Source organism: Anser cygnoides, chromosome 1 (genome assembly GCF_040182565.1).
Source record: "Anser cygnoides isolate HZ-2024a breed goose chromosome 1, Taihu_goose_T2T_genome, whole genome shotgun sequence".
Lineage (NCBI taxonomy): Eukaryota > Metazoa > Chordata > Aves > Anseriformes > Anatidae > Anser > Anser cygnoides.
In genome coordinates this window covers 150555831-150581945 of record NC_089873.1, presented here as the reverse complement: position 1 = coordinate 150581945, position 26115 = coordinate 150555831, and the positions used below count along the sequence as shown (strand labels likewise).

The window sequence follows — 26115 nt, the reverse complement described above, 5'->3', positions numbered from 1 at the left end:
TCAGTGAAAAACAATGCCTGTAACTAGACGCCATGCAATAGCTGAGGCTTTACCAGCATCAAGGAAAGCAGAAGGATTACTTCGTGTGTCTTACAGATGACCCTCCTGTTTACACATTCCAACATGCTGGTTGTTTGGGTTTTTATTCTTTGCTGCCACATGACGTCTTTGGCTGACATTCAGCTTGTGATAACTCCAGATCCTGCAAAGCTGCTAAGTAGTTAGTCATTTCCCATTCTGTATTTATGCAGCTGAAATACAGAAATGAATGTAGAACTTTGCATCCAATTTTTTTCAGACTGTTCCAGTTTCTCAAAATTCATTCAGACTCCGACTCCTGTCCTCCAAAGCGCTTCCAGCTCCTCCTGGCTTGGAGTCAGCTGTAGATTTACAAAGTACACTCTCTGTTCTATCATCCAAGTTGATAATGCAAATATTGAATAGTGTCAGACACTGGACAGGCTCCTGGGAAACCCCTCTCAATGCACCCGTTTAATTTGATGGTGAACCATTGATAACAAACTTCTCAGCACAGCTTTCTGGCCAGTTTTGCATCCACCCTATGGCTGCTCTTTTGTTACTGTCCTGCAACTGGGGCTGTTCCTGTAAGCACCTGCTCTTTTGTTGAAAAATGTTTGTTGTTTTTGTGTTTTTTTTTTCCCCCCTGTGCTCTCATTCTGGTAACCCCAGGGAACAGTGGGCAGACGGGCAGTGAGCGCACAGCATCCGAGGAGTTCCTCTGAGCCCTCAGACAGGCAATTAGTACAGGAAGAAAAGTTGGGGTGCCCATGGGCAATTTCTCTTTTCATTCTGACAGTTCACTTCTATTCATTTCTCCAAAGAAACGCCGTCAGTTCTTATGTATTTTTTTCTTATGTTGCTCTTGTGTCCCTTGGAGGAAAGAAAGTGTTTGTCTGTTTGACAGTGAGCTAATGTTAGGTAGGGTTTTAAGTAGGTAATGTTAGGTAGGTTTTTTTAAGTAGGGTTTTTTTACCTCCTAGTACTTGGTACCCCTTTCCCTAATATCAATATTTTAATGCCATCTTTAATATCAAAATAGGATGCAAAGAAATGCTATGTGAACCCTGATACTCAAATACACTTCGTTCTGCAAGCCTCAAATGGATGTTTCGAGTTCTGGTTGCGTAAGCAGAGAAGTAATACTTTGGAAATGAGAAGAAAGGCTTTTGCTTGGAAAAATAATTAATCGTGTATAATGTCAGAGTTTTTCTTAATTGGCTCTTTTTTAAACAAAATTCCTAGTAATTTTTCTGGATTTAGTAAAGCTCTAAATTGAGTCCTATGCTTCATTAAGTAATATAACCAATAGGTTAAGTAAAAGATGGTGCTGCCCAGAGAGGACTGATATAGATAATATTTATTTAATAATTATTGAAGGTTTGGATATAATCCAGGGATAATGGACATGAACAATGGTCAAACTCGTTATAACCATCCAGAGAAAGTGGAGACAGTGAATCAAAATCTTGTACTTATTCAAAGGCACATTTCTCAGAAGGTTGGATCAGGGCATTTTAACTCCTCATCGTTTACAAAAGGAGAAGACATGAGGTGACGGGAGGTGTTCTGAGACACAGCTCAGGAGTCCTTTGCAATTTGCTGAGCAGTCTATAAGAACACAGCTTGTTCTGGGCCCAACCTTGAGAAAATGTTTGTGAAATGGGTACATATCTAGAAGTACCTCAGGTCTTGCCATTACAACATTTTAGATGTCAAAGGCAAGGATGGATAAATGTGAAGAGGCTTTGAAAAAGGAGTGTTTCAGAAACTGAAGTTGCAATGCCATATTGAATGAATAATCCACTCCAGAAATGTGGAAAATATTTACTGAACAGCTGGAGTGACTGCAATCAATTCACCACTGCTTTAACGGGGGATAGAGGTCAGCAAATGCTAACTGTGTTTAAGCGGGGATATGAAAATTAGTATAATCAAGAACTTTTAAAAATATAAACCATCTGGTTAAAGGAAGAGAATTAGAGGATAATTTTCCAAGATCAGAAGCTAAACTAAGGGATAATTAGGAGAGCAAAAATATGAATTTTGAACTGCTGAGAACATTTCAGCTATCAGCAGAACACACAATGAGGCTAACACAAACTCTACCTCCATTCTTAGCTGAGTGGAGGACTGACATACTCATTTTCACTCCAGGCAGCACAGTGCTTCCCTTGAGTCAATGAAGCTGCTGGCCTATTCCCACTGCTGGAATAGTGGCATCCTGCAAACGTCTTTCTGGCATGTTGCTTCAAAAGCAATGCAGCTCTGGAATGTTACAGAGCAAACCTTCAGCTGGGCTGTGAGCACCAGGCAGATATACCTGCCTGGTTAAACTAATCCTGCGCTGATATTTTTCGTGAAGTTTATTGTGGGCTTTCCTGTTTTCCCTCTGCAGTGATTTGGCCCTAAATGAGAAATATAGAGGTTTGCACAAAACCAGCAGTGGTAAATCACCATCAACAAAAATAATAAAACTACTTCCAGCATCTTTAATTCTCAATCAATGAACAAATGAGGTTATTGGCTGAATAAGGGGTAGAGGATTGTCAGGCTTTTTAATTCAACCATTCTTCTGGTCTGACTCAGCTGTCAGAGCTGACTTGAAGGGAACGGTTGAGACAACACACAATCTGAGTTGTTAGAGGGCAAGGAAATCTATAGAATGAAAGCAATGATTATGACTTCCCAGGAACATTGATATGCTAAATCTGGGAGAGAGAAAGATATCTTAGATAAAAGTTTTAAATAAATTCAAGATTATTTTTTTTGTAAAAAATTAGCTTTTGAGGCCCACGAGAAAAGCTTGCATTTGAAATGTTGGCTGCCTGGATACCCCTCACCTACATGAATTGTCTTGTGCGAATTTTGGTTGCTAAGGATGTTATCGCAAACAGACGGAATTTCAATTGGAGCCTGGAGCAGGCAGCCTGCTATTTCTGGTGGGGTGCAGAGTAGCCTGCTCTCATCTATTCATTATCTCTTTGGAACAAGGTATCAGTTCCTGGAACCGGCAAAGCAATGCTTCTTGGGATGAAACGTCTTTGTCAGGTGGGGGACTTCAGAGTACCGCCATGGAAGTTTAATTATTTATGAGACTTATATTAATAATTAGAGCACAGCATGTTTCCCAGGTTCAGATTTTCTTAGAATATGTCCACATTTGGGCCACAACAGCTCAAAAAGGCATATTTAGACTAGCTTTGGACTACACAGCAGGTTATTACCAAGAGTGGAGCTAGGGCAGCACAAAGCTCAGTAGAGGCCACAGGTGGGAGAAAAATCCCAGTAAACGCTCTGACATGGGTCACATTGGGTATTATGGTATCATGGCTACACAGCCACCAAAACCAAGCTAACTATAATATAGACATTACTTTAGTGGGGATTTTCTGGGGAAGAATGGTCTCGATCCATTTTTTAGAAGATGTAAGAAGAGATGATTCTTAAAGAGTTGCAGTTTGTAGAGACAGAGACATGTCTGCAAGCTCCAGTCTCCCATGGGGGCTTTGAAAGTTTTTCATGCAACACCACTGTCACTAAAGAAGAGTAGGCTTCTTCTGTGAGTGGATATTAAGTCTCTTTCGAGCAGTTACCATTATCTATTCTACTCCTGTTTCTCCAGTGTCTAATAGCCAGGCAGCCTCTTTTCTCCTGATATAAATTTAGTCCTAAGAGGAGTACTAGAAAAATTCCTCTCCTTGACTAAGTGTTGGCAACAGGGCTTAAAGGATTTCTTTACGTAAAGCTGTTGAGGAGAATATCTTGCAAACTGTCACCCTTTTTAAACAGCCCCCTAATCCCTCAGTGACGGCTCTCTCCATTTCCAAAGGCCTCTCTGGAGGGGAGGAGGAAGAGAGCACCTGGGCATGGAGGCTATGAGTTCCCAGTCATTCAGGTCACTTTTTGCACTGTTTAGCCTACCATCTGCCCTCTAGTTACATTGCACCAGTGTCTGGCAGCAAGAGGCACATCAGCTATCATGGCTTTTAAAAACAGATACAGAGTGTGAATTTTATAAGTATTAGGCTGAACTTGGTCAGTTTGTCTTTTTCTGCTGCTGCTGTTTTTTTTTTCCCAGCTTCTTCCAAATGTGCTGTTGTGTGCATGTGTTCCAGACATGTTTCCAGTAAGTCATACTTGAAGGAAGTTTGTTAGTGCTGGCAGCCCAATTTCTTAACTAACAGTGACTCACTACAGTGACTCCAGAGACACAGGATTACTTTTTTTTATATATGTATAAAATCCAGATAAGCTTATATTTTCCTATATGTGAACAGATATCCCTTGTTAATATCTCAAAGCGTATGTAGTTCTGTTTGGGGGGAGGGAGGGGGAGGGGAAGGAGAATCAGAAGGAAAAGGATGCATCCTGCTAGAAAATGGAAAATACTGTATTTATCATTTTAAATAGAACAAAAAGCTCTGCAAGTTATGTGGGTTTCTGTGACAGTAATTATCCTTTTATTCAAGAATGAGTAATTACATTATTCTGCATACTAAACCCTTACCCTCCCCCCCGACATGGTTATGTGGCATGTGCAGGCACACACACGCATGCACACACACACACACGCACACACAATGTGCTTGTGCCCTGATGAATACAAACAGGGTGCACCAGAAAAGATAGTCAGTTGTTTTCTCGAATAATGGTGATTGTGGTACTTTTTTGTTTATGCTAAACGCCAGTGGGTGAGAGGAAAGAAAGCCGAATTTTTCATCATTCTCGTTACAGAAGCACAGTACTGCTCTGCCTTGACACCATCCAGTGTAGTGTTTTGGAAGTGTTTGCCCCCTTCTCTCTTGAGAGAAACAATATGAAAATATTAGGTACTGATTAACTTAGAAGACAATTTTTTGAAACAAGTATTTAAAGGCAGAGTTCCTTCACTACCCAGCACTTCTGAAGAGCACTTTCCCTTTGGTGGAAAAGACACGTTTCCCTCTCCTTCTACATGCACTGACTCATTGAAGTACAGTACTTTGCATCTGCCCTTCTCCAGCAGTTCAAATTCAAGTCTCTTCTAAAAAGTTGGAAGTCTATAGCCTAAATTCAAGGCTAGATAGCAACCCACAGATTAAAGCTTCCTGAGGAAGTTTTACCTGCTTTTACAGACCTCTTTCTTTATGCAATGATGTGCTGTTGAGTAGCCTCTCATTTAATCAACAGTACTTCCCTACCCTACTTGCCATGCACCTACAGCAACTCACAGAAAACCTTAGGCAGAGTCACGGGCATGACCTCAGGAGCTGAGCTAGACCTTAGAATCACAGAATCACAGAATATCCCTGGTTGGAAGGGATCCACAAGGATCACTGAGTCCAACTCCTGGCTCCACACAGGACCACCCAAAACCAAAGCCCTATGTCTGAGAGTGTTGTCCAAACGCTCCTTGAACTCTGTCAGGCTCGGTGCCATGACCACTGCCCCAGGGAGCCTGTCCCAGTGCCAGACCACCCTCTGGGTGCAGAACCTTTCCCTAACACCCAGCCTGACCCTCCCCTGTCCCAGCCCCATGCCATTCCCTCAGGTCCTGTCGCTGTCCCCAGAGAGCAGAGCTCAGCGCCTGCCCCTCCGCTCCCCTCGTGAGGGAGCTGCAGGCCGCCATGAGGCCTCCTCTCAGTCTCCTCTTCTCCAGGCTGAACAGACCAAGGGACCTCAGCTACTTCTCATACATCTTGCCCTCTAGGCCCTTCACCATCTTTGTTGCCCTCCTTTGGACGCTCTCTTAATAGCTTTATGTCCTTCTTATACTGTGGTGCCCAAAACCGCACACAGTACTTCAGGTGAGGCTGCACCAGTGCAGAGCACAACAGGACAATCCCTTCCTTCAGCCAGCTAGCAATGCCATACTTGATTCCTTCCCAAGGCAGAGACCTTCCTAAGACCTACACACTGTAATTCTTTAGGGAGTATCATCCAGACATTTCTTAAACACCCCTGAAGTTGGAGGTCCCATTGTCTCCTCTGAAAATCTGTCTTTCCATTCCTCTGTTATTCCTGTTAGAATGTCTTTTGCCATTCCTAACCTGAACTTTTCCTCCTGCCATTTAATCCCAGTTAATCTACTTCACAGACAAGAAGAATGCATACCAATAAGCATGAGTGTTTGTAGTAGTCCTTCATGTATTTGCAGACTTGCTATCTCTTCTCTAGAATAAATCCTTCTTCATTAGAAAGACTTTCTAGACTTTTGAACATTCATTTGCCTTTTTCTGGACAATCTGCAAATATCTCACTTCCTTCAATAACTGAGGGACCCAGAACTTGGCACGGCACCAGGTGAGTCCTCACCAGGCCACCTAACCTACTCACCCACCTAGAACCTATGTTTGACAGGTAGAAAGGCAGTATTCTTAAAATAATTTCCTAATTTCATAATGTTCTTAATCTCCAGAGAAAAGTTAAGCCTAGGTCAGATCCCTAAATGTTGACTGACAGATTTTCCCTTTGGAGATCATCAAAACCGCATGTCTCTGACTGTAATAAGGCTTAGCCCACTTCTTAGCACAGTCTTTTCTAGAACAGACTAGTTATGCCCACATGTGGTGTGTCTCTGGGACCCATGTGATGTCGCATGTGATTCTTCATTTCCAAACATCAGAAATGCTGGAAGTGTTGTGTCACAGACCACCAGAGCAGTATTTTTTACAGCACTAAACCCCGTCCATGTTAGTGTGCGACACGAGTGTTCACAAGGGCGTGCGAAGCAAGCTGGAGCCAGGCAGAAGGGCCCAGCCTTGCTGTGGTGTCATTCAGACTGTGTGCTGGGTCCCTCTCTGCAGGGAACTGTCCCTCACACTGCACCTGGATTTGTTTTAAGGGCAAAAAGCAGAGTTCAGAAGTACAATAACGCAAGTCGATCTGAGAGTTGGCTGGAGAGCAAGGTTAGTCGACAGCATGGCAGTGCACCGTGTTGGGAGAAGTAGGTTCTCTTCATAGCATTTTTAGAGACATATTTAAAAGAAAGGACTGCTAGACCAGTCTTGTGCCATCACATGATAAAAAAATTGTTTATTCATGTTTACACATCTTTTTCAGCAGCTCAGTGTCCACTTCAGGGAAGCACACAGCCTCCTGTGCTCTTTTCCATGGGAGTTTGATTTAAATATGTCTGAGAAGACAATGGAATAATGAAGGGAGATGATTAATGAAATGTTTTAGGCAAATGTTTTTTAATGCTCCATATTTAAACCCCAACTGTTTTAATTTATTTAAACATTCATTTACCCTACAAATAAATTTGTTATGGCATGTTTCCTCCCTAACAACCATTTGAATTATAAGAGAATTAGTTTTCTCCCACAGTTTGCAGGAAAACTTTATTATTATTATTATTGTTGTTGTTGTTTATTAATTATGGTGCTTTCACTCTTGCTCAACTATACGAGGGACAGAGCATCCTAACATAACAAGTTGCTTTCTAGCCTTGGACATATTTACCAAGCAGACAGTGGTCTTAACAAATAATTTTCACATCTCCTGTAGCAAATCTCTTAATTCTTTAACTTTGATGGTTATCCCACTTGATTATATTAATTCCATGATGAGGAAAAAAAAAAAAAAAAAAGGAGGGAAATGAAAACAAACAGAAAACTCTATAAAGAAAAAGTTAGGCTTCAAACATATATGACTGAAATTCTGATAAACGTTTAGGGATGTAAAAAATGCAGACTTGTAAGTAATTTCATTACAAATAACAGCACCAAAACAGATACAAGATGATTCATATAATCAGAGATTTAAAAAAAAAATAGTATTTTTCTGTGTTTTGCCCCCCATGAAATGACATGTTTTACTACATTGAAAAAGAGAGCTGAGTGTCAGTGACCTCTCTCAGTTTTCATTAAGCCTAAACTATAGCATAGCAACTGCGTTCGATACATTTGCAAACAAGCAAATTTGAGAGGGGCTGCAGATGCTGGACCAGGAACAGAATTAAAATGTGCTTGGCAAATTTGACATAAACTGTGGGGGAAAAAAAATCATTCTGGGATATAAAAATAGGAATATAGCATACATGATACGTTATGTTCTTCTTCTCTTCTGCTCAGCATTATCAAGGCCTCGCACTTTATCCCATTTGGGATGTCACGTTTTCAGAAGAGTAATTGGAAGGAGAGCAGTGAAAATGATTAAAGCTCCAAAAAATACAGCATCTCAGGCCTGCTTGCCCTAAAGAAAGGAATACTGAGGTGTGACATGGTAAGTGTTGAAGTACATGAAGGGCAATAACCTGTTCCTCTTGTCTAAGATGGATGGAAAAGAAATGACAGGCTTAGGCTGCATGAAAGACAAATTCAGGTTAGACACAGAAAAACTCTTAACTGTGGATGCAGAATTGCTTGAATTCATTTGGAGACTTCATGATTACTGGAGGTATTAAAACACATGTTAGACTGACAACACAGTCCAAAAAACAAATTAGAATGCTTGAGTTTGCATGAGGGACAGGGGAATAGCTGGGATGCCCCCAGCCCTGTGGATTTATGACTGTGTAAACAGCCTGTAGAGACAAGGGAACCAACACCCGACTAGGATGTAGGTCCAACCTTACAATTTGGTCTTGTACCTGCTGTCACAGAAATAAGCAAGGAAAGGGGTGCTTTTTTTCTTTCTTTTTCTTTTTTTTTCTTTTCTCCTTAAAAGGCATTAGTGACTAGAGTATTTGAAAGCTCTACCCTAACTTGCAAAGGCAGAGTTTGCCTTCCTGCTGCTTTCACAGACACTATGTGACTGTGCAAATGTATTTCTGACTTTCCATATAAGAGCATACACGATAAAAATAAAATTACATTATATCTGGATCCATGAAAGCTGTGGGTGGGTGTGAGGGCTGCTGCCAAAGCCCTGATTTTAAGCTTCATGGGAGAATTGGGGAGAAATTGCAGCTCCTCAGTGAGATTGATTCCGCGACTGCTCAGCTTGATAAGCTCAGCAGAAGATCAGCAGAAAAAAAAATCCAAAACCTGTGGGTTTTTTTGTTTGAATTAAAGGCCATGTTATGAAACTGTAGTACTGCTTGTTAGTAGCTTTGCTGTTTGACACAAACATTACCAATCAGTTGATAGTGGTAGTGATAATTTCGTATTTCAACCTCTAATTAACAAGCACAAATTCCCGCAGAAAATGCAGTCAAACTTTGCACTGTGTATGTTTTTTTAAACTCATTTTGCATTTTCTAGTTAGGCGTATAAATAGGATTCAGCAAGAGAAAGGTTTTCTTTGTGTTTGGGATAGCAAAAAGGGTTGTGTACATTTACTTCATAGTTTGAGAATTCAAGGGCACAGAGGAGCTTTTGGCATGTACATCTTGGCTTTAAACGGAACTGGAAAAGCTACACCAGGCTTCGTTGTGTTTTTCCTGTAGATCCCCGTTCCCTTTGCCATCTCTCCTCCCTCTTTTCAGACTGGCTTTCAAACTCCTTATGGACCTGATACAGCATTGCTCTAGGAGTTTCCTTATAACCAAATCCTGTCACATGAGGATACTGCTAAGAGGAGAAAAAGCCCTAACAAGTTCTAGCAATGCCAAATTACATTCAGTTCTTGTATTTTCACTTGGCATGGTAACACTTCCAAAGAGCAATTGTTTTACAATCAGAACTTCTGCAGCCTGTTCATTTCCTTTTTCTTACTTAGCTGTTCAGAGACCATCAGACAGCAGGCAAGCCAATAACTGTCCATCTAAGCAATTATATAGCATAAACATCAAGTGAGACAAACTTTTTTTTTCTCACAAGTCCAAATGAAAGAGGCAAAACTAATAGTATCACTAGAAATAGTTCCATGGCAACTCTTTTCTCCTTAATAAAATTCAGGTATTAATACAATTAAAAATCTTGATTTTAAGAAAGCTTTTCTCCCAAAATAATCTCTCTGTAGTGAAAGATATGGGACACAATTCTCTAAAAGAAAACTTACTACTTGCATTTGTGATTCATGTGACCTTTTCAGAAAGGTACTCAGGAATACGGTAGTTGTTCCTAGGCTGCATGGACGTAAATGGATGCTAAAGGTTGTATTTATAAATCACAAGCTTGTGCCTGCAACATTTGGATGAGAAGCAAGTCTCTTTTTAGGCTAGAAAAACAGTGCACGGGATTTTCAACAAAGACTCTTACTTTAGGGATCACCTGTAACATCATTTAAGATGCTCTCAGTAAAGATTTTGAGGACTTTAGTGCTCTTCCTTCTGATCAGTATTAAAAGAGAATAAATTCCTTTACACACATGGCAAATGTGCAAAAAGATGACCAACACATAATATCCTTGCTAATATCCATGTTATCCATGGGAAAGTACTGAACAAGAAAGATTTCTGAATCCCAGAGCTCTGAGGGAGGAGGAAACCTGATTTGCTAAGCATTCCTGGAGGAAAACAGAATTTGCCTGGTGTTGGTAGGATACTTGTGAAAGAGGTCAAAAACATCTGGTTCAGTACTGCATCTGTCAGGGAATCATAGATACCTGCAGGCTCTATCCTTTGCAGAACCCACCAGACCTGAGAACTGACGTGTTTTGGGGCTCCATAGCTCAGAAGTAGCCAACATGATGTTTGTGAAACGTCTGTTGTTCAGTTCCCAAGGCACTATGTTAGCACTAGGTCAGGATGCCTCAGCTGGTAGCCTCACTCCCTCCTTACACCGTGCTTGTCATGGAAAAAGCAGTCATAGGTATCGGGGCTGAAAATCAGATCACCAGTTTCATTCTGTTTTACTTTACCGTTATAAGAAATTATTGCTCAGCAGGGGAAGAGAGTGTTAAAGCAAAACCTCTGCTTAAAGGCCCAGGTGTCTTCTCTAGTTACAACCCTGTCACTCTGTTAACACCAGCAGCCTAGCAGTGCACAGCACGTTGTTCCCGCTAAGGATGGTTGGTGGGGGCAGCAACAGCGGGACAGGTCACTCTTCCTTATCATGCTTTGACTTTGCTTTCAGGTTATTTCAAACAAAGGTTAATGAAGACTGTTTCTGTTTGAGAGAGACTTGCTTTCTGTGATCATTTTCTGATAATATCATTTGTTTTCAACCTGGTATTATGGTTGTAGAATGAGGTCCCCCTGGACATCCATGACTTTGTATTTTACCCGGCAGTAAACATTTCAGCTCCTTTCCTTGTCACTTGATCTGGGATAAAAGAAATATACTCCTTTCTTATGGGAAAAAAATAAAAAATAAAAGGAAAAAAAATCCTGTAGGGAAGGAATGATTGTAGGAAAGATGGGATGCATACTGTAGTGTGTGACTATTTTCTGGCAAAGTAAATCAAGCCCAGAACTCAAGCTCTGTTTATTAACCCAACAAAATGTTTCACCATGTGCAGTGTGCCTGATTCTGCAGCAAATGGAAGAAACAACCTTGAAACAACCCCATGTGCCATGCAAAGGGTGAGATAGCATTACAGTTCTTCAAGCTCTAAAAAGAAATCTTTGTGCCAGCTCTGGTGTAATATTAGGTTTGCTTGTAAAAAATCCAGTCTTCTATAATTTATTGTAGGTGTAATGAAATATGTTTAATTTGATAGAAAGTCCTTGATAAGATACCAGCAGTGGCAGCATGTGGATGTTTCCTAACTGGCATTTGAGAAAACCAACATGATTTAATCAGGGCTCATTTTAAGTTGACTTGTAATTGCCTGCACAGGAAAGGTAAAAAGTGAGTTCCTCTGTAACTATGTGATTCTGTTCTCCACATCCAGCTGGAATATAATATTGTTGCATTGGCTTGTAGGCCTGTGGGGTTTAAATAGTGTCTGCAATCTGGTGCCATGCTGATTTACTAATCCTTGATCTTAGTTGAACATGATCACAGTCCCTGCTTCTGTTCATAAGGGATAGGCTTACTGTTAATTGACAGGCTTTGGCATCTTACCAAAAGAACTGCAATGTAGAGAAGGAACTAAAACTGAGCAGAGGATGTATCTGACAAGCCAATTTGAGAGGAAAAAAATCTATTTAGAAGATCTTTATGCCAAAATTATTTTCTATTTTATTGTTTCATCAAAACTACAGTATGTGATTTGCATTTTAACACGAAACTAATAAAAACAGAGTAATCTGAAATGTGTTTGCAGGGTGATTAAGTAACTAAGACGTGGCGTTTGGAATCTTCCCAGCTGCTCTGCTTTCTGTTTATTTAATTATTGTGTGAACTTTCGTGTTCCTGTCTGCTCAGAGAAACTCGTGTGTAATTGTACACGCTATGCATACACAATCTCATAGTCATGATATTGCTCAGAGATTTCAAAGCGATTGTATCCATGGGTTGGGGACCAGTGCCATTTTATCCAGCTTGTTGAAATTTCATGGAAAAACATTAGTATACTGAAGTTTCTTTTGCACTGACTCCCCAGAAGTTTCAGGCTGATCTCTTTTTATTCAGAACCATGTTTGCCCCAAGTTTTGATCCCTTTCTCTAGCTTCCTAAACCTGGCAAAACTTCAGAGAAAAAGTATTGTGAGGATAGGCCTAAATCCTCTTAGATACATCTGTCTACATTTCTGCACTGCTGGCCTTGCAAAGCTCAGACATATTAAATTGAAGGGCAATATTTAGACATCTGTGGCACTCTAGAAGAATACAGTCTTTCACCAAACAGTTTTGTGGCCTTCCGTATGGTTGAACTTGCCAATGTAGACATAACTGTTTGAAGATAACTTTAATTCTGTCTCATGATTTTGATGTGTCGTCACTCATGCTAACTTCGAGCCCACCTACATAAAGCCAAATTTAAGTGCTTTGAACTCCCCAGAAACTTTTTTTTTTTTTTTTTCACAGTGAACCACACTTTGGGGAGCATGCTGCTTAGTTTCATTTGACCAAGGGAAAAGACAGGTGCTCTTTTTGGGTTTTGGTGATAGTTGTAACAGAGCTTTCACAGCTCTGCAACAGGAACAGACTAGGATCCTTCCTTCTTGTTAGGTAATTTTTTAGCTTTAATGAAGGGGAGTGAAAGACTGAAAACTGAACAAGTTATATCATACTGAACCACAGCTGAACTGTGGAGCAGTATAGTGCATGGCATCTCAAAAACTCTCAGACCAAATGTAAACCAGAAGAGCCTATAGTCACTTGGAGTCATCTCTAAGCCCTCACATCTCTACTGCTTTGGGTATTCAAGCATCCCTCAGATAACTAAGATGACTCTGGAACATGTCTACTGGTAGTCTTCCAGCTTTGTCCAACCGATTGCATCACTGCCTGGTTATTTCAGCAAACTGTGTTTTGCTTCTGCCATGCAAACCTCCAGCTGGTGTATTTCCTGCTCTGGGTGTACAAAAGATTTCTTCAGAAGTGACTGTTTAGCTAACTACCTCACAATTCCCATGACAAACAATTTACCTCTGGCTATGTGCTTTCTTAGGGTATTTGGATGTGAAGACTGTGAGGTCAAGACTCATTTCATGAATGTGTGTGTAAACCCCCTGTGAAGTTAGTGGATAGTGAGCAGAGATGTTCACATCAACATGAGATTTTTGCTGTCAAGGTAGGTTAGCTCTATAGGAAAATCAAACCTTCTTCGAACCCATTCCATGGCCTCTGTGGTGGCCCTAGGTCACTGTGGTCACAACAGGCTACCAGAGTTATTGGCATATACCCACAGGCCCATGACTTGGTGTAAGCTTTAATGTAAGCCTTGTCCTAATCATTGGGGTCAGTTTCATACTGCCAAGTGTTACATGTGGACGAACAGTTCATATGCACTTTAATGCATACCTACTTTCCTGAGCCCTGTCAAGCTTAAGAAGCCCCTTCCAAACTGTGAGGTCAAAAACTCCCTATTTGAGGCATAGCTGAATGGATGACAAGGGAAAAGTTGCCATGGCACTGCTAATGAAGCCCGTCAGCCTGTCTGGGTGATGTCAGTGTTTTGGTGTCTGTGGGATCGCTATGTGCTGTGCCTCATTTGCTCTAAGGCTAGCTAGTTTTAGCAAAAATGTCACTCTTGTCCCTGCCATCTTTGCCACTGATATCCTTATAGAAGGGATGGTGCTCTCTGTCCACCTCCAACGAAGGATTTTTCCAAATGCACTCTCATGCTTGGTACCCTGATCTTCTATGCTACCTGAATGTCAGTCACAGAGAAGTGCTTCTTCAGCTTTCCCATGGTGGTGTCCATGACTTTGCCTCATTTATTCTGTGGTATGTCGTATTCTCTGGCACCCAGATTGTCTGGATTGTGCTGGAATATGACACAGCTCTTTCCAGTCTCTGAGCTCTTCGTTTTGTCCATTAAGACAAGAGCACTGGAGTGAGGAACTGGGAAGAGGGGATGCTGTACACCTGATCCTTATCCAGTCATGACTTCACGTGCATCTGAGGTGCATGGCTAAGCCCAGGAGCTGGGAGACATTCCTGGGTTCAACACTGTGGAAGTGTTTTGGAGCATTTTTCTTACCTTCTATCTATCTATTCTTAAGCAGGTTAGAAGTGACAGATTTTAACATAGCTAGTCTTGATGGATCAATTTACACAACACAACACTTCATAAGCATTAATTTAGACAGCAGTGCAACTTCAAGACAAAAAAAAAAGAAAAAGAAAGAAAAAGCATAATAGCTTTGTATCAGACAATTGCCAGTGGTTTTCCTTACTGGCATCTGGACATCCTGTGTTTGTGGCAATACCAATATTAAAAGACCTTTGGCTTCTAACTAGAGAGGCCCATGCTGTGAAAACACTGGTTGGGCTGTGTCTGGAGTTATAAGAACAACTGAAAGTCTCCTGCCTTGTCTTAAGACCACTGGACTATCCCTTTAACTACAAACTGATAATAACAGTTGCGCATTCTTGAATAATTGAAGAATAATCTTATTGTGATCACTCAGGAGAGATCATTTGAATTAATAGAGGTATGAAACTGAAGTGGATTAGCTAAATCACATTAAAACTCTATGTGTACTTTCTCATTCAAAATTAAAATGGGCTTAGTTCTTAGTTTCATTTATTTGCTGCACTGATGGTTGAAAAGTATTTCAAATCAGGACAACTTTAATTCTGAATAGGAAAGCCCACATGGGAGGTGAATATGTTTTACCTAAGGTACGTAAAAAAGTTGACATGAATTAACTTCTTTACAAAAATCTCTTATCTTGAATGAGAGAAGAACATATTTGCTTAATGTTACAAGTTGAAGAATGGCTTTTTATGAGAGGAATATAAAAATGAGAGGTGAAAAATAAGGTCTATTCTCAAAAAGTGATTTAAAAATAATCCCTATAAAAGTTTGGAGAGTTTCTAATTAAGTGAATTGCTTGGAAAATTCATCTATCCCCTAAAGAGTCATTGTATTCAATTTGGAGACAACATTCAGCCATTAAAGTGTGAAACAGATTTGCTTTCCTTGCAAATCTCAGAGCAGCCTCCTCCAGAAGTTGCTTCTCACCTTTCATTAATAAGACGTGATTTTGAGAGGCACCTACAAAACAGCTGATGGCTGGCTTATTATAAATATTTTATTAAAAGTACTTATTTCATAAATGGGTTTGTGTATCAGCAGAGACTTTTGACTAATGTTAGTAAATGTTAGGTACAATTAAATAGCTCACTAATAATTCAAAGCTGGGAAAAGATATCAGAAGGATGTTTTAAAAAATCTTGAGTTCGAAATGAGGACATGTATGTTTAAAGACAGCCCTGGAAAAAAAAAAAAAAAAGTATTGTGGTGAGAATGTAATGCATTTATAGAGCTCAAAAGGGTGTGCTCTGTGAAGGTATTGATAGGCAGTCTGTCCTTTTTTCAAGTCTTATCTTCAGGGTAGCAGAGCTCAAATGTGCCAAACACTTCTCATGTTCAACTCTGATTGCATCTGTGCAATTTTCTCTGAGATTTATGTCTGGTGTAAATGAAAGCAGTGGGCATTCGATCTTATTGTCTCGTTATATTTAACATATTTGTTAGATCAACTGATTGCTTAAATGTTTTTATTCTTATCACATCTGCAGTGCCAAAACTTCACGGATCAACAAAAGGATGCTGGCTGGACAGATAACAAAGTGACTGCTGCTTCAGGCAAGAAATGCAGGCTCAGAAGTGTGACTACCCCAGCCAGGGGAGAACGGAGCTCATGTACCTAGTGAAGTCACATTTCTGGTACTGAGAGGGAGGGACAAGTATTGTTTTAAGATTTTTCTAAGGGTTCTTGGATGTGCACCCCCCATACACACATTTTGCTTCTTGACTGAGGAGAGACCTTAGAAAAGACAAAGGCATCTGGAGCAAGGAAGGGAAAAGAAGCAATAAAGGGGCAAAAATTTGTGATTTTACACCTTGACTTTTGCCTGTGCTCTCTTAGTGAAAATGTTCTTGCAGAATATTTCTGCACCATGCTACTCGCACACGCTCAGTTACCCCAGCATGCATCCAAGTTAACTGAATGTGGCCTTAAATCATGGATATGGGACATCGATTGCTGCCATCTTTGTGTTGCAGTTCTTAATTCTAGAGGCGTCTGGTAAGTGGCAGTAGTAGTTTGTTGGATGTCAGGCTTCTTTAACTTTTGGGGGGACTTACGTGGTCTTATGTTCTCAAGGCAAGCATCTGGGTCAGAAGAAATGATGTCTACTGTTCCCTGGGTGAAGTTCCCTGGGTGTTTCTCTGGTGTGAGCTGGTGTTTGAGGACACTGTGTTGCTGGCCTTCCAGAAGAGGTGAGCAATTCAGTCCTTGACTGTGCGTGGTCATAAAAAGCCTTTCAGCATTACATAGCAGGACTGTAAGTTCATCAGTAGCCCCTGGGCCATTGGGTGGTTGAAGTGATCCTTGTTTATGTATTTGCTGTGCTGCACTTGCCAGGGTACTGTGAGACTGAATTAAATACTATACTTACTCTGCAAGTGTTGTTCTGAGAAGGGAGTGGGAATGGTGGATGTGGGAGATAGAAATTGGTAATGTACCCTCCTACATGCTTTTATTTGTCTGCTTTTAGTTTATCTTCCACAAGTGCACTTTATTCCCACCGTTAAACACCAGTTCATTTCTCGTAACTTCTGTGGCAGAGAGGGGCTTGAGAAGGGGTTTGAAAGAGAAGAAAATATAAGCTTTATGAATCACTGTGAGACCTTCTGGAGCAAAAAGCAGCTACTGTGGGAGGAGGTTGAACCGAGGCTGGCATCCCAGCCAGCACGGGGAAGGGATAAGAGAAACAAGAAGCAGTAAACAGAGGAAGAACATGCTTAGTTAGGAAGGATAAGACAAAAACATTGAGCTTGGCAGAGTGAAACAAAATAGACTGGTAAACTGGTTATGGGGCAGATCTTCAGGCAAGGGAAAGGGAATTCATCATTTCACCTGTAAAACTGCCGTGTAAGCCAACTATTCTAGCTTCACATTTAACATCTAACCAAAAATTTTCTGTCTGGGTAGTCCCAGTTTGCACTGCCCTCTCCTTGTTCAAGATGACCAGGGATTTTCATTCCCTCAAAATTTTAAAATATGCTTTTCTATTCATGTGAACAAGAGAAATCTGTGGACACGTGACAGATATCATTGATTCAGCAGCACAGAAACAAAGGCTACCTGTCCCACCATCAGGCTCTGTGCTCCTAATACCTAGCTTCAGTGCCCCAGCTGTGCTTCTTTAAAAGCACATCAAGAAAGTGGAGTCTGAATATTAGAAAGCCTTCTTGGTCATTTTAAATTTACTTCTTATCCAACTTGAAAGTCATTGTTCTGATTGTGTGGGCCTTCTCTATGTTCCTGCACATGATGTACTTTCTTACCCAGAAAAAGATTGAGAAAGTTCAAAACCATATACATCTCACAATGCCTACAAAATCCACACAAAATGGACATCTTAAAAATCCCAAATCCATGCTCATTTAAAAGTTGGTGGGCCAATTGTCCAGGATGTTCAATATCATGCCAAGTTTTTGTTCAGAGTGATTTTTTTTAATGAGGCTTTTGTTGTTGCTGTTGTTGTTTTTTGTTTTAAATCTTCGAAAATAGGATTTGATGCTGATTTGCTGAAAGGCCTTATCCAGCAGTACTGCTGACACTAAGTCATAGGGTAAACACAGTCTTGCGGTACAAGTCACAATGGACCACAGCTTGAAAATTATTGGCCTGGCCGCCCAGGATTGGGAGCTCTCATAGCACTGCCTTTGAATCTCCTTTCTCTTTCTTTTGTGAATTTCATGATGAACAGTATTAAAAACGGCATTTCTGCTTCTCGCTTTTGTCTGTGTAGATGAAAAAGTATAAGCATATAAATATATTAACTTTTTTTTTCCTCCTAAAATATTATCTTTATTCAGATGCCCATCATCCTGATTTTTCCTTCCCTGTCCTCTTTGCACGTGGGATTTCACCTCTCCTTCCCCTTGTCCCCTACTTCTGTCAGCATTGCTTCTTCATGCTCGGTGTCGTTTCTCCTCTCAGCATGGCTTGCTGATGTGCTGCATGCCGAGCAGGGGCTGGAGCGAGCCGGAGCCCTGCCAGCAGCGGGAGAGGCAGTGCTGCCCCTCCATTTGATGCCACGTTTATGCCCACTGATTATCAGGATGTGCTGAATCCAGCAGAGCCACTTCAGCTTGGTGTGACAGCATATCAGCAGGGTCGGGGAGAGCCCCACGCTCCAGCACACCTTGATTCAGGAAGACTTCCCACAGCAGACACGGGCTTTCTTCTCTTCTGGCAAAAGGGAACTTGATTCCCATTATGGCCATCCAGCAGGATGCTCTTGAAACAATGCAATTGTACTGCATCACTCGTCCACCTGGAAACACAGGGAAGACGGTGCGGAGGGTCTGATCTCCTGTACTTGTTCCTGGGATGCCCTCCAAAACATGTCATCTTTGGCTCTTGGTTGAGAACATCAGTCTGCATGCAGTCACCTCCTGCCAAAGGCTGGAACATTTCTCCGTGCTTTGGGGTGCTGTGACAATTTCTGTATCCCAATTGAGACACCAGCTTGCTAAGCTGCTGCATCCTTGCTTATTTTTGGCTGTGACTCTCCAGCCTTGAAGACATTTTCAAGGTTTTCACCTGCAGCTTGCAGCCACTGAGACTGCATTGCTGAAATAGATTGTTGCTAAATTAACAAAGGACTAGCAAAGATGTGATTCTTTAGTTGTAGCTGAAATCCCATTTTACCAGAAACTACTTGTAAGGAACCCTGTAACAAAATATATTTGCTTGTACATTTGTGTTTCTGTATTTTATTTCTTTTGCATTAAATTATGAATATTGTGATCTCTCTGTGTTTCTCTTTAGCAATTTGTGCTTTAGCTTGTACACTTGCTCCCCTTGACACAAGAGATCCCATATGTGCAGGCAACATTCAGATAAATTCCCCCAAATAAGTTCTGTTTTTGCACTCTGAGTGTACACGTGGCTCTTAATCACAAGCAAGAGCTCCAAAACCAAGCCAAAACCAAGAACTGCTCCAATTCGGGCTTCAGGTATTTCCACTTTTATGTGCTGTAATTAGTTCATAAGTCCTTATCGCAGCAACTTTATTCATACCCACCTTTGCGTTTTACCTACTAAAAGTTTTGGGCTGCATAAAACCTGCTTTGGGGGCTGTTTCTTCAGATTCAGCACTATCATATGGATTCTTGTGGACTTTAATAATTTTGTTAGACATAATATTTTTCTAACGATGCTATGGTATTGCCATAATTATTTCTGTGTTGCATTCCTTTGTGTATGTCCTGGAAGAGCTTCTTTCCTTTTCAGTTTTACTGTGTTTTGTTTCTTTTTTTTTTTCTCTTTTCTGGGACTGCAAGTAGAAAATGATGCCTGTCTTATCTTCTGCTTGTGCTAATTTTTTTCTTCACATGCTGTGACTCTTTCTGCTAGAGCACTGATTTGTCATGGTAAATTATACATAGCTCAGTGTCATGTGGATTTCTGTGCTTTAAGCTGCAGAGTTCCTTCTCTGTTTTCATTAGAGTCTAGCACCTTTCATCAAACACTTTTCTTTCTATTGCAGTTCAAAAAAAAAAAAAAGAGTAAATACTTTTCTGTTTTGCTGTTTCTGTAGCTGCTTTGCTGCAGACCCTACAGAAGTTTTTTTGCAGCAACGTGTATGCAAACTACTGTTTATCCAGAGTGTGTGCTGAGAAATATCACAAATGTGTTTACAATGACAAGTGGGAATTTGAGGAGTACTCTTCTTACATTCTCCTTTTGACTCTTTACTTGGCTTTATTTCTCAGGCTAATTCTGTGAGTGTTTTGAGGTGTGATTACTGTTATTTGGCATGATGCATTTTGTCATTGTGCTCGTGACCTGGGGGCTGCCTGGATGATTCAGTGCCCCTAAAGCCTTGTCTGGCTGGCCGGAGCCATCCACAGGGCTGCTCTTTGCTGTGTTGCAAGAGCTCTGCCCGTACTTTGCTCTGTAGCTGAGCCCATCTTATGGTGAGGAAGTCGGGGAAACACCTTCTCCTTCTCATTGAAATTAAATTGCATGAAGGGAAATCTGCTAATGGGATGGAAGATGCAGGAAATCATCTTTTTTTTTTTTTTTTTTTTTTTCCTTAGAGCCTGGAAAAGGCACTTCTTTTGGTAATAGGTCAACTGTGCTGCTAGGCCAAAGGCAGGAAGGAGCTAATGTTTGTTGGTGTTAAGCACGCAGTAAGGGAGACTCATAAAGAGCCTTTCCACAGCCCTTGTGATGCTGGAATGACTCTGAGGATAATCCCACCAGAGGCTGCAGATACTACTTCTTGAGCCCTTGCTGCTGCAGGGCTTGGTCCTTTCCTGCCTTGTCCACAGACAAGGAGAGGCAGAGTGGGTGGGGAAGGGGAAGAGGAGGCCCATTTCGAATGAGGTAACGTTTAACTCGAAAGAAAACTGAGTTCACAAAGAATTATGTGATAATCCTGCTGAGCTACATCTGCCCTTCACATCTTCCTCCACCACACCTGGACAACTCTTTCACATCAAATAAATAAATAAAGCTTCACGGTCTATTGACTATTTTATGCATACTTAATTTAATAGGTGTGCAGAACCAAATACTTTTTCATGGACTTCCTAGCTCCAAATTGTAAATTCTGCCTTGTAACTAAGCAGTTCTTATGATGATACAAGGAAGAGCAGATAAATGCCAAGCAAAGGGCGTGTGCAACTCCCTAGTTCAGCGCAGTAGGACAAAAGATGAAGTAGGTGCTGCATGGAGAAAAGCTGTATCACCATGATGAAAAGTGTCTTGATTTGCTTTAAAGTGAAGGTATAAGCTTTGGTCCTAACTCTCAGAAGGGGGTGCTGTTACCTCATCTGATTTCTTTGTATTTTATATGTGTATCTATATGTTTATATGCATATCTATGCATATGGAAACCCAATGAGATTTTAAAAGCAAGTTAAAATATTTGTGTCTCCTTACTCTCTACTTTAGTTCAACTTTTTGGAACACAGATAACAAAGTAGCTGCTTTTGTTTTAACGACTCTCTAGTACAGCATGCAGAAAAAAATGGTTTAGATTTCCAACAATAAGGGATTCTTTTGAAAAATATGAAAATCTCAGGAGGAAAAAAAAGGCACAGAAAAGTGGGGTATTTGTTTCATATCGCACAGTGCTTAGAAAAATCTACTGTCTCGTGCAAGAGGTGAAAACAATGCATTCTAAGTAAGTGTATATTAATGAGAAACTCTGAGTTAAAAGCAATGTATTTTACTAAGGAAAAATACATGCTATTTTGTATTACAGATTATGAAAATCAAAAAATATACATTGTTGTAGTTTTTCTGCTATTTTTTAATTCCTGAAATTCTCTGGTTATTAAAATGGACTTGTTTACTTCTTACACAATTTGGCCATTTATTTAATTTACACCTCTAAATTAAAAAAAAAATAGTTGTGTATATCCACCTTAGACACAATGCTGCTGAATGTGTCTGACTTTCTTTCATTTCCTTGCACCTGCCTGCCCCTGCAAGTACATAGAAATGTGTCACATTTCTCCCCTATTGAAGCCTTGCTTTGGAAACTGGAGCTGTAGCCTCTCTCTCAACTCTCTTCGTTGCAATCCAAAGACATGATCAAGCTCAGGTGCTCAATACCCCAGTTAGACTGGGCTCAGCAAACACTGAAAGCTGTGCAATCCAAGGGTCCTGCAAAAATTCACCTCACATCCTTGGCAGACACAGGAGCAGGAAGGCCATGTTCACCGGCAGGTTTTCATGACCGTCCGTAAGGGAACCTGAGGGTCCGTGTTGATGGGTGACACCCACTGACTTCAGTGGCTGCTTTGTAAGCATAAATTTTCGTGGTGCCTACTTCATAAAGGGGCCTTCTTGTGTGGATGTTTGGTTAGTGTCTCTGAAATGATGTAAAGACTAGTACCCTTAGTGTCCTGAGGATTGCCCATTCTAATTCCCTTATACCTTGTCTCCCTAGTGGTAATTTCAATATCTGACTACACAGAAGGGGGTATGAAGACAGTGTTATAAAGACATCGTGACAATAACTACTTGGTCACATCTGGAGTTTGGATGCAGAAGGAATTGAATGAGGAACTTCAGAAGAACAGTAGCAGCTCTTTGTAAATGTTTCCTAAGCACTAGCCTTGCAGCTCTGTGAATTGCAGCTCTTTTCACTCCAGACTCAAGAGGACTGTGTTTCTTCCTGTCTTAGATGCCTAGCTTGGGGTGAGATGAAGTACCTCTGGAGATGCACATTTCTTTCCAAGAGGATAAAAGAACCTTGGTTTCAGATCTAGCCATCTGACTTTAAAATGCTAAGCCATGAATCCTGTCCTAGCCGAGACTCCTGGGAAGTCAGTCTGGCAAGGTTCAAGTGATTTTTATGTCTCTTAGTCCAGTCCCAGAGAACGGGCTAACATCACATTGATTATGCCATTTTTTTCTTCATGCTTCCGAAGTGACTTTGTAACATCCGTATGTTGGAGCTAAGCTAGAACAATAACTATTTAAACACTTTATAGATGCATTTAAAAGAACACTGAAGAAAAAGCAAGGGACTACTGACATATGTACAGTTAAACCCATGGATAAATTTCTGCAGGATCAAGACTTGAGGGAATTAGCTTATATGCCTGAGCAGTAAACTGATCTCTTCATGTCTGGGACATGCCTGGGATTCTGGATGTGCCTAACAATGCACAGGATGAACACGAAATAGCCTTCTCCAAAGACACAGTGCCTAGAGACAGTGAAAGGCAGATTCAGCTTCACCAGTCCCTTGAAACCCCTGTGGAAGAAGTGGAGTTTCAAGTGGATGAGTAAGAGAAGGCTGTTGTTAGCTAGCATTCAGAATAGTTGCAGGAAGACTGACAGGGAAGAAAGACAAACCACTCAGTCTGATGAGTTTTTTCTTTTACTTTGTAAATGTGTATTTTGAAAACCAGCGTCTAACTTAATGACGTGTAACAATATCATCTAGAATTGTCCACTACCAAGATTTTTGTGATTTGTTCTAGGCTACAATGACCTTGCTTGCACTTCGCGTTGGTAAGCAACTCCTCCATACCAGAGCTTGAAATCTTTAGGAGTAGTTCTAAAAAAGTGCTGGCCTGCTCTCTGAAAGAATCGCTCCATTTTGCATTACTGAACATGACCTTCCATGGGAGTGGGATTTAGACTGCATGTGCTGGAGGCTCTGAGCCCCTCTAGGTGCTTGGAGAGTCACTGCTGGCTGGGTGATCATCATTTGTGGAGCACGGCATGTGTGCCCCCCTGCCTTGTGTGGCGCTGTGAAGATGCTTTCTGTCCTCATGTCCAGGGTCTGGACACGTCTTCCTGCCACCCAGGGGAGAAGGGCCAATGTGCCAGCTGGAGCACACAGTGTGAACATGCTTGGAGGGATACTGGGCCAGCCTTGTCTTCTGAAGTGCAGACTGCCAGAGGTGCTTGCTGGGGAGCAGTGCAGTCCTCCCAGACTGCACTGGGGTTTGCCAAAAACAAGCGATCAAGTCAGCTATGTGCACATGAATGGCAACTGTCTCCTGTTTGGGTATCAAGACGGTAATAAGCAGGTTAAGATGAGACTTTATGCTAGTGAGAGATGGATACTTAACAGAGAGGATGTGATAAAATCAGTGCGAAGCAGACTGTGCCATTGCCTTCTCTAATGATAATGCCAGCAGACTACACAGTAGGGGCTAAACTTTCACACCTGGGTAGGGAGAACTCATCACTGACACTGGGGAAAGATGCAGGAACAAAATCTTGTTGATGCCACTGACTGATAGCTAGGGTTGCAGGAAATATAGGCTAGTCCATGAGGGAGAAGACTGATATTAAATCCCCATAAGTACCTGAGTGCAACACAACGATGCCGGCTTACTTCTTCTGTCACTTCTTATAGCTATGTCATAGTCTTGGGCATAAACGCCTTGCTGTTCTGGTGCAGGTCACACAACTCAATGCATAAAGGGAGCACAGCATCTTTTTTCCTCCCCAACACCTATTTGTACTTCTCTTCCTGGCATCAGCTGCAACTCACAGTGCTCTGTGCATATACCATTTATCAGAGGGGTCAATTAGGCCCTTCATGTCTGACACATCTTTACTGCAAGGCTGAGTTCTCCAGTATAGGTGGATAAAACCATGCTAAAGAACAGTCCATGAAATGTAGTATAAAGTGATTTCAGATATCTCCCAGCACTATGCCAGCACTTAAACAGCTGCAATTGGAAATTCTAAGCTACAGACAATGGGAGATGGCAACCTCTGGTGCACAGGATTTAAAACTATAGGATCATTGACCTTGAATGGTTTATGTAGCCTGGGAAATCTAGAGTTAAGCAGCTTGAAAAAAAAAAAAAAAACAGCCACCAGTCTGGAGAATAGAAGCCTTCTTCTAGTTTTCCTGCTGATATTCAATGTTGTTTCAATCAAAGTACAGGTAGCACTTGAAGAATGACAGATCTTGTGAGCTTTATATATCGGTATAATGAGATTATGCTTCATGACCCTGCTGCATTTGACTTTTACATTAGAGAATATGATTCAGGAATTCATTTGAACAATCCACAAAAATAAAAATGAAAAGACTTTTTTATAAAATTGCTGGTTTCTTATTAATTGCACATTGTAACTGACTCACAGGAAAGGAAGAATCATAATGAAGAAAATCAGAAATAAAAAGGGACCCACAATCTTAATGTGTATTGGTACTGAAGAAATTACAAAAAATATCATGAAAAGCATAGAAAACTATATTTCTCTTCCCAGATTTATTCTTATAATATTATCACATTTAAAAAATACAATTTTAGAAAAAAAATGAACTATAGCTTTTTGCAGTGATAGGCGACAGGTCAGAAAAGCATTTCAGAATAATTTTACACCTTTTAACCTTAAAAAATACTTTGCTGACAATTGAGAAAGGGCCTTAAAAGAAGCGCTGATAGGCATTCTCACAGCAGGGTTGCCATGTCCCATCACATAGCAGAGGGTTTCTGCATAATGTATCCTGTAATAAGAAGTGTACTGCAAATCACAAGGCTTGAGTAGCAGTTTTAAGAAAGTAATCCTTGGCATGAACTGCTATTAGTGATGACACTGAAAGTTTGTTACATAAAACTCTTTACAAGACACAAAGAAGGTAAACTGTTCAAATTTTTATTTAAGCCTTGAAAGAACTACTTTGTCATAGAAATTTGTCTGCATTTAAATATATATTTAGTGGTCTCTGTTTTTTTCATTTTTGCTTATGCTTGGACAGGCTTGTTAAATGAAAACTGGAGTTTAGCTAAATGAATGTCACTTTTCTCTCATTCTGTACTGCAAATGGTAATTGTTCAAAAAGTGTCTTAACAATTACTGGTGTTAATTATGAATGCTAATACAATCAATGATCACTGAGAGTCCCCATGTTGCAAAGCCTTTACAAATGAGGTAAAAATTTAAAAAAAAAGTAAATTAAAAACCCAGTATAACAAAGAGTAAATAGGTCCATCAAAGCACAGCAAGCTATATTCATGTTTTAATAGCTAGACTAATCAAAATGGGATATGAATCTAGAAGAAACCTCTTGTTGAAAATAATTTTATTTTTGTCTGGAAATGTAAATAGAAGAAAACGTGAAGGGGCCATTTCCAGGCAAGTTCTTTTCAGTGTTAATGATGCAAATCAGTGAAGTTTCTCAGTCCCTGGGGAATCTTTTTGTCTTTCTCATTT

The 26115-nt window shown here is 40.7% G+C and overlaps 1 long non-coding RNA gene across 1 annotated transcript; it reads left to right on the top strand.

Moving 5' to 3' along the window:
• Positions 1-2940: 2940 nt before the first annotated feature.
• LOC136788053 (uncharacterized) lies at positions 2941-16738 on the top strand. Its single transcript, XR_010827060.1, has 3 exons — positions 2941-3069; positions 8076-8226; positions 15968-16738. It is a non-coding gene; the product is annotated as an uncharacterized lncRNA (long non-coding RNA).
• Positions 16739-26115: the final 9377 nt, after the last annotated feature.